General features: G+C 36.7%; 1 pseudogene; it reads right to left on the reverse strand.

Annotated features, from left to right (window-relative positions):
• Nucleotides 1–848: 848 nt before the first annotated feature.
• The window catches only part of LOC111871620, a 14,518-nt pseudogene continuing 5,907 nt past the window's right edge, over nt 849–9,459 (reverse strand).

The raw sequence follows: 9,459 nt of genomic DNA on the forward strand, positions 1-9,459 counted from the left end.
ATCAAAATGCGTGCTGCCTGCGAGAACTGCAACATACAACAATGGTAATATTGACATAGTTCTGTCACAGAAAGTAGTAAATTTTCCGAGCTACGAATATCAGCTTTGTCATGCTATCATTACACGCACCAGCAGTATTAATGACCTGGGTAATTTCTTTGAGTCAAAGCTACATTTTCACACACATATTAATAACATATTTTCTGAATGCATAAAGCTTTCAGGCCTTACTCGCTCCATTACCTACAGATTTCCTTCCCTGGAGTGTCTGAATGTACTATACTTTACTTTAGTCAGGTCCAAGTGGGAATATGCCTCGGAAGTTTGGAACTCCATCACCTCAACTGGTGCCAATAAGCTTGAGCACATCCAACAGAAGTTTGCGTTCGTCTGTTTTTTATCGTTTTCTTCCCTCATATTCCATATACTTATACTGATGCTTTAGAGAAATTAAGTCTACATTCTTTACATAAATGGAGACATGACCTTGATGAACCTTTTTTTTGTTCAGGTCTTTCGTCTTAAGTCATTCCTGCCATTTGTGAGCCGATTGGCTAGAGAAAATGTGGGAGCCTCGATGTCTCACAACCCTAGGGGCCTCCATGCGCTGTTATAGGGATAGCTTTACCTCTAAATTTCTTTCCTTTATAAGGAAAAACAGAACTACTATGGTTTAGCGATTACTTCCTTATAGTAGCCACCAGATTTGAAAATACAAACAAGTTTACATAGTATCAGATTTTAATATTTCACATTGGTGAAAAATCTTATTCTGGTCTCCTAAGTTATGACACTGTGTTGCCTGGTAGATGGTTACCAGAGAACATACCGCCCCTGGCTTCAATAGACCAGCAGAAAACTTTGGTAACCATGCCATAAGCCAGAAGACCATGAATAAATTTTATATAAAAACTGATACCAGGCATAATGTTACATTGCAGCATCCTGTTGCACTGCTTAGATCTGACTTTGCGTTTTGCTTTGATTCCATCTGCGTGCAATGTCAGTTAACATTCTTTCAGTTTTCTCTTTGTCGTCACTACATGTTTCGGCCTAACTGACCATCTTCAGGTGTACAGGTTGTTGTGATCAAGGAACCTGCTGCTCACTGTAACGCTGTTCTGTTTCTGTTATGTAGAGGCCTCGGGTAGCATATGGTTATGTGGGTTAACCATCTGTTTTTGTTTAGGTGTCCTTGAGATGAGCATATTTGTTGTGCTGTGGTCAGCCATCAACACAACAAATTCCCACCCCAGCCAAACAAAACCATGAAGCATACACCAGCAGCTCAAGGACACCTAAATAAAAAAACAGATGACTAACCCATATAACAAGATGCAATCCGAGGCCTACAACATAACAGAAACAAGACAGCATTACAGTGAGCAGCAGATTCTTCAATCACAACAACCTGTACACCTGAAGATGGCTGGTTGGGCCGAAACATGTAGTGGTGATAAAGAAAGGCAAGTGAACAGTAACCAATGTTGAACATTGACGGCATCAAAGCAAGACACAAAGTCGGATGATATCACGCATATGTGTTACCCTCCTGCATGCAAACACAGTAAAGCAAAAGAGAGGCAGTTTGTTGGACAAATAAGTATCAGTCTGACATGGTCACACACATCAAACTGACATTTCTTCCTGTAATACTGTAATAGTATCTTCCTGTCATGCATGGATGATAGGACAGCAGAATGGACGTCAGAGAAATGCTGCAACTTGTTCGTTATGACTGTATAGCAACAACTTCTTCCTCTTATGGCAGACGAGTCACTTGAGGTCTCATGCTGGTGAGTCGCAGGCCTGAAACAATTACATGAATAGCATTAAAAAACAGGTTCTGATTTGCATGTGACTCTGTATGTACGGTTTCAAACTTGATCCACTTTTAATTTCAACAAAATGTAAAACTTCTTTGTGGCTTGCAATAACACAAAAAAATTATGGTTACATAACATTCCTGCATGATAATACTTGGCACTCCCCCCCCCCACACACACACACAACAAACATGTTTGCTTGTACTCTCAAGTTCAGTTTTTGCATCAAGACTGAAAAATACAGTGCAATGATAAATGTGTGAGACTTTTGCCAAGTTTCTCAATACAGATCAACTATTTGCTGGTATACATACTGGCCTAAAGAAAAGGTACTCATAATACCCATACACTAAGCAAATTTTGCTCAAAGATGTCTCCGTATTAGAACACTGTAATAATATATAAAAGTAAAGACTTCAGCTCCTTAAAAATGGGAAATTAATTTCCATTCCCTTACAAATGCAAGCCATGCAATCTGCACTACTTATATATCAAAAATTTCATGAAAAAACTTATGCTTATTTTCCATTTCCAAACTCCTGTCCAGCCAAAATTCTCAGTCAATAATTATATAATTCTGTCCTCTGCATTTCAGCTACTACAGGCAAAACACCATGATATCCATATCCACATTTGTAGTTTTCACTGTTTCACAAACTCTGATGTCAGTACAGCTTTAATAAAATGCTATTATCTACATTAGATTATTAGCGGGGACCAAATATTGGTTCTAGAAGAACCGGAATCAAAATGGACCAAGAATATTCAAGCACAATAACAAACGTCAAGGACAATCAGCTCATAAAATGAAAATGATCTTCCCCAGAACTTGAGTTATGTATCAGTTCCATCATTACAAAAACAGTGTTAACATTCTGCTTAACAATTAATAAAATATGGCTACAAACCACTCAAAAGACTATGCAAGGCACAGAGAATTGATGGGAGTCAACACAAACTTTTATTCTGCAAAATTATTTGCAAAGGAAGTAATTGAAACAATGAAGCTTCATTACTTGCAGTTCCCTATGACCAAGCTCATATTTACCAATACAGAAAAGTCTTTAACATAAAATTTATATCTACTTTTAAACTCTCCTACAATGCCAAATTTTATGAGCCAAATACAAACTAATCTATACTGTGAAGTGCTGTTTTGTAAGTATCTGTAAGAATATTAATCTTTTCTTCTAGCAAATAACGAATGACATAAACCTGCATAACATTTCTAAGGAGAGCTTCCCTCTCTCTCCAATATGATCCCATAATGGCATATTTCAAATTCTCAATTTCTAACACGAATATTAAGAGTAATCATTATTTTGCACATAAAATCAGCATGCATAACTTTGTCATCACATGACATATCTGTTTCATTCCACAGCATACTAACTGTGAGTTTGTTAATTCTTTCGGTCACAGTGACGGGCTTACATTTACGTTTACGAGCACCTCAGAGCTGAAGCACAGACACGTTCAACCACAACCCAACTGCAGAACTGCAGCTGCACCTCTAAAAAGAGTCTATATGATTCAAATTTATATATTCACAAAGATGTACGATGATCAACATTTGTAACGGACACTCGTCTCTTTGCTTACTGAACAAATTTATATCAAATCAACACAGCATACACAGAAAGCTTTTACATTACAAACATATCACACATGCAACGTCACTGGATAAATTTTGACATGCTTGCTGTGGGTGAGGGATGGGAGTAATGGGCTATTTAAGCCTGGAAACATGGGAAAATTTGGCTTTTCTCTTGCCTTATCTAGGTCTCCTGCTAGTCTGGCTTTGCTATTCTTGGCAAGGCTCATGGCGGCTGAATGCCCTGGCTGGCCAGTTCAGACAGGATCAAGTCAGACTGAACATCTCACACTAATGCTCGCTAGACAAGGCTCAGCCTAGATGACTGAGGTGGGGTATCTTTCTAGGTTAAGGACTATGGAAAATTTGGATAGGCTGTACTGGTAAAGGAAAGAGAAAGAATGGACCCTCAAAAGAATTGATCATTTCACTGAGACCTGTATTAGCACTACAGTATTCATATTTGTGTTTCTAGAAGTCTTACTTACGAACACTCTGAGTGTGGCACTCCAACTACAAGCTTTTCACTGCCCTTCATGTGCAGTCTCCACATACTCTTGTGATAACCTTGAACATCAAGGTCGCAGATCTTGAAGCACTGAAACAATTTGCAGAATAATGTTATGCGAGTACTCTATGAAGCCCAATGAAACATCAACACAGGAATTTATATCATGACTGAATACACGGCAAAATCTCACTCAAGAAAGCAACTTCTATGCACGCTCACTATGTTCTGCTTTGTTGCAAATACCTAATTTCAATAACTTGATACAGTACATATGTAATGGGGTACTAAAAATGGTAGGATAAGTAAGCACTTTGAGGTGTTACTCTTTAGAGGAGGTTGGTGGAAGTAGGGGAAAGAAGAGGTATGAAGAAGTGGCATGAGGAAGAGCATGATGTGGTAAAGTCCGAAGGAGAATGGGAAAGTCGGAAGTGAATGAGGAGGAAATATGGGGGGCAGGAGGTAGGGTGACAAGGAGGAAGAGGGTGGAAAAGGAAGTAGGAAGAGGATGATGTGTTTGGAGACATTCTCCCGCATTCGTCCCGGGTACATCGTAATGAAACCCAAGAGTCATTATGCCAGTGCGTGGGAGGATCTGGTCAAATAGCCATCACCCTTTATGAAAACTCAGCCGCCAGCCCCGGAAGCTCATGCTAATGCAGACCCCCACGACTGTCGTTGCCCAGCAGGACCACGTGAAGGTGTTCCAAAGCTGTCTCAACGCATCCCTGGTCTATAATACGTCCCCACCAAAGACACAGCCACCCTGCCAACAGATAAGAAAGTTACAATTTTATCTGTTACATTAATGAACTGCATGGGAGATGCTAAGAAACAATTCAGATTTAATAAGAATTGACTATAGTAAACATGTCATTCACCTAGATTTCAATGTGCTACATGAAAAGTTTTTGGTCACTGACAATCTTACACAGGGGTCTCACTGTACAATCAGACAAACAGAATTTCATGTAACTGTTATTTGGTCTAAATTTATAAAGTCTTAGCAGTGTTCTGGTTAAGATGAACTGAGGTATTCCTTTACACATGAATGTCTGTATCTTTTGCTTCATATTAACTAAAATGCTTTCTTAGATAGTGACAAAAATTATGAACAGTCATTTGTTTCCATAAATTATAGAGGGATGTCAACTAAATTAAGAATAATATGCTTTACCTGTCAACATGTTTGAGCTTCACATATGACAAGGTATTGAAAGAATGTTTCTTGAAGTAGACGTCTTGGAAGTAGGAATTCATGTTCAGACCTGAAGGACCGAAATGGTATGTCCGAGACACATCTGGAATCACACACTCTCTGCCTTTCCGAACCTCAGGTAGCCGCATCCACACATCCAAGTCCCACAACTGGACATGTAACACAAAACATAATTCTTACACTGGCATTATGATCAAGAAAGTTATTTGATCCCAAAAATGTAATCCATGTAACTCAGATAAAATTATAGCAACATATAAAAGCTAAAATTTTACCACACTAAAATATTAATAGTTGTTCTGGGAAGAATTTATAGCACTTTCTTAATTTAAGTACGATACATTTATCATGAGTGCCCAGTTAATTACAAATAATTCCAAGCCTCAAATTGTTGAAACTGCATTCACCAGTTGATAAGAGTTCCCCATCCAAACAACAACAGAAGTAACAATGAAAACAACAAAAATTACAACAAATACAATAAAAAGCAACACAAAGAATTACAACAATGAGAGCAAAAAAAAAAAAATATGTTTCATGAAGTCCAGAAGCTTGAGGGCTTCTGGGCTACAAATAGGTACCAACTTCTTGGGAAGAAATCAGTAACCAGCATTTTCACTTAAACCATGAAGAGGAAGGCAGCAGATTCCCCACAAATGCAAATACCTATGTGCTGAATGATATAGTGTCATAACCCAGAGATCCGCAATCTTCGTATTTACCTCTTTCGAGAACTCCAAGCTCATATGCATATAGCAAAGGTTTCCCTTATCCTTAACTGAAACCTACTTTGATCATATGTAAAGGTTCAAGAAGCCTATGCCTCATCCCCTTTGATATATTCCAGTTAAAGTTCCACTAATTCTACAGCACCGAAATGTACTAAACCTTTTCAGGTGTTGGCCATTTGGATTCCAGCTCATCTTTATAGAGAGATCTTTTAAGGATCCAGCTGAGTCCTGGCATGGTTTCCACTCTGTATAACAAGCTTGGGTCACTGCTGGTGTGCTCATAACCCTGGTCATTCCAGGTGGAGATGCAGTAAAGTGTCTCGTCCTCCTCCAGCAGTCTCTTAATCTTGCTGAAGTAATTGCAATGTACACATTGTACCAATATTTGTATCAATCTGCTTACACATTTGGCAAACATTCCATTCCTTGGATTAAAATGAAGTGACTTTATGGAGCAAAGTCTTCGAATAGCTGACAGTCTTATCATCTGGCCATGAAACGACTTCAACTTCTCTAACCTCTGTATTCATTACAGTACTTGCAAGATTTTGCAGCTGGACCTTGTCATGAACCACCTGAATCAAATGTACAACCTCAAACATTCTTTTTGAATTTTTATGTTCCTTGTACAGGTCTCCCAAGTGATGTCTTTCCTTTACCATATTTGAATGCATTCATCCATTTCACAGTGCTACATGGCCAGCCTATTTTGTTCTCCTTGATCTGACATACAGAGGTTGAAACTGTTCAAGGTTTAATCTGGATAGGAGACAAATAATCGTTACAAAACTGTATACAATCATACAGACTTTAATTGTACAGATGTAGTCAGTTCTACAAAATGTTACAGTCACTGAATGAGCACTATCAGGTGGATACTGGAGAATAACCAGGAGTTTACTGTAGTGACAGCATTTTCATTTTCTACACAGCCATTACCCATTTCACTAGACACAAAAACCTGTAACAGTTCTCACCTTAAGAAGTCTGGAGACACATCCAAATCTTCTTCCACAATAATAACATATTTGGCATTGGGAAATATGTTGAATGCTGCTGTGAGAGAAGCCTTGTAGTGCTGAGATATTCTGGTATTCTTAACTCCAATTGGTGTGTGCTGAGTTCCTTGCAGTCCAAAGAGTTTTGTCACCTCAAGGGGTTCCTCAAAGTAGCCATCAATGAAGACTGTTATCATCTCTGGATTTGCTCCATGTGCAGAGAGAAGAGACCTCAGCATCCTGCACAGACAATAATGCACTGAGAATTATATCAGAGTATTTATAAATCTAATGCTCTTAGGAATGCATGGGGGAAGAATGAAAGTGTAAATTAATCAAATGTAGAAGTAATCCTGCCAGCTTTTCTGATAGTTTATGTTCTGTTTTACAGTCAAGGGGCCTGAAACTCAGTGCTTTAGTATTACCTATACAAGTAATGAGGTCTGTTGCTTGCAACGACAGCCACTGGTACATCATGAACATTATTATTAACAAGCTAAACAAAAAGAAAAAGAAGAAATGAATTATCAGTATTTTGTTATTCATTTATTGCAAAATTACAGCTGATAAAATGAAATGACTTGTGAAATACACTTGCAAAAAATAGTATGTTGGTTGAGAGGGATATAGGAAATGTACATACATACATTATGAGCTCTTATGACACTAAATTTCTTGGCTTGACTATTAAGAGCTCCTTGATTTTGGAAAAACATATTGAAGAGGTTATAAATAAATTAAGCTCAGTCTGCTACATGATACGGAACATAAAACCACTTATGTCTATAAATATCTTGAAAGTTATTTATTATTCGTACTTCCATTCAGTCATGACTTATGGCTTGATTCACTGGGGAAACTCGTCACATGCTAAAAAGGTTTTTAAGATGCAAAAGAGAGTTACATGACTGATCATGGGTCATGGTTACAGGGAATCATGTAGAGATTTCTTCAAGGAAATAAATATACTGTCTTTAAAATCACAGTATATATAGTCACTAAAGTTGTTTGTAATGAAAAACAGATACATTTGTTACAAATAAGGATTATTATGAAGTAAAATCCAGACAAAATATTAATTTACATATAAACCAGGTTAACTTGGCCATATATGGTAATGGAGTATATCCCATGTCAGTAAGGTTTTTAATGGACTTCCTTATAACCTCAAAGAAATCTCTAATAATACAAAAAAAAAGTTTAAAGTTAATTTAAAGGACTTTCTGTATTCAAATTCTTTCTATACATTGGAGGAATTCCTTAAAAGATGATTGTATTATATCTGCAAAAATCGAGTATTATTGATTATATTGTTATATAGGGATATGTACAGATATGTACATATCTGTATTTGATGGAATGTATTTGTAGTTATTGCTTTGCTGCTATTTACTAGGTTTTTATTACTAGAGTACTATTATGTTCATACTACAATAACTTAAGAATTGTTTTAGTTATATTAAATAATGTGCATGTTTATGCTTACTTTATTATGTAATTACTGATTTGTATGACTATATGTACATTGTACTGCTTTATTTGTGACTATTTCCACATCCTATGAAATTGTTTTCTGTATGGATTTATGGAAAATGAATAAATGAATGAATGAATTACTGACAATAATGGAATTAAAATAAATGTTTCTTATTTCCCTTAATTGCCTTATCATAGCTATCTAAATTATTTTTGGGTTTGTATGGTATTCTTAGTATTAATAAATTTCAAGTAATGAAATGTCACAATGGAATTAATCATATTCCTACACAGCTTGAAATACTTAAAAACAAAAATTTGAAATATAAAATAATTCTGATTCAACACACAAACTCAGTGCAAATATTGAGACTTCCAAACTATAAAAAAATTACGAATCACATAAGTCAAGAAAATGGAAAGGATCATTGAAGAAACAACTGGATGAAGGAAACCAGAACCATGATGTGGCGGTGGAGTGGTGCTGGCGGGGTGGCAGCGGTGGTGGCTAGGGTGACCAACTTTCGGTCATGAATTTAAGGGAGATTTAGTCACAACAAATTTTGAGCATTTTTAGCGGTGCGGCGTCAGTCCAGCAAACGTTCATGGACTGGATAATATTAAACAAAACAATTAATTTACATTGTATATAATATACAGGTCACAAAAGAGAATAAATTTTACAAATTTGCATGTTTCTTAATCCTAACCTATATGTATTTGTCCACTGACGCTGCAGAACTAAGCACTTTTTTATCTTCTTGTGCAAGTTTAAAAAACTCTTTACAACTATAGTCATAATTAATTGCTACCATTAGCTCTGACTTAATTACAGTAGAACTTGGTTATAACGTCATCAAAGGGACCTAAAAATAGTGTCGTTATAAACGAATGTCGTCGTAACCGAAATGGGCACTTCCACAGTAGCCTTATGTTGGTCACGTAAAAATCTACCAAAAACCGAGTTAAAATGTTGAATTTTTTAGTGAAATACGTAGTTAAGTACAGACTAACGTAACATTAACGTGGAATTGACCAAATGTGTAATATCAAAGACATATTACAGCTCTTTTCACTGACAATACACACAATATTTCACAAATCACT

This window comes from Cryptotermes secundus, unplaced genomic scaffold (genome assembly GCF_002891405.2).
Source record: "Cryptotermes secundus unplaced genomic scaffold, Csec_1.0 scaffold1968, whole genome shotgun sequence".
Classification (NCBI taxonomy): Eukaryota; Metazoa; Arthropoda; class Insecta; order Blattodea; family Kalotermitidae; genus Cryptotermes; species Cryptotermes secundus.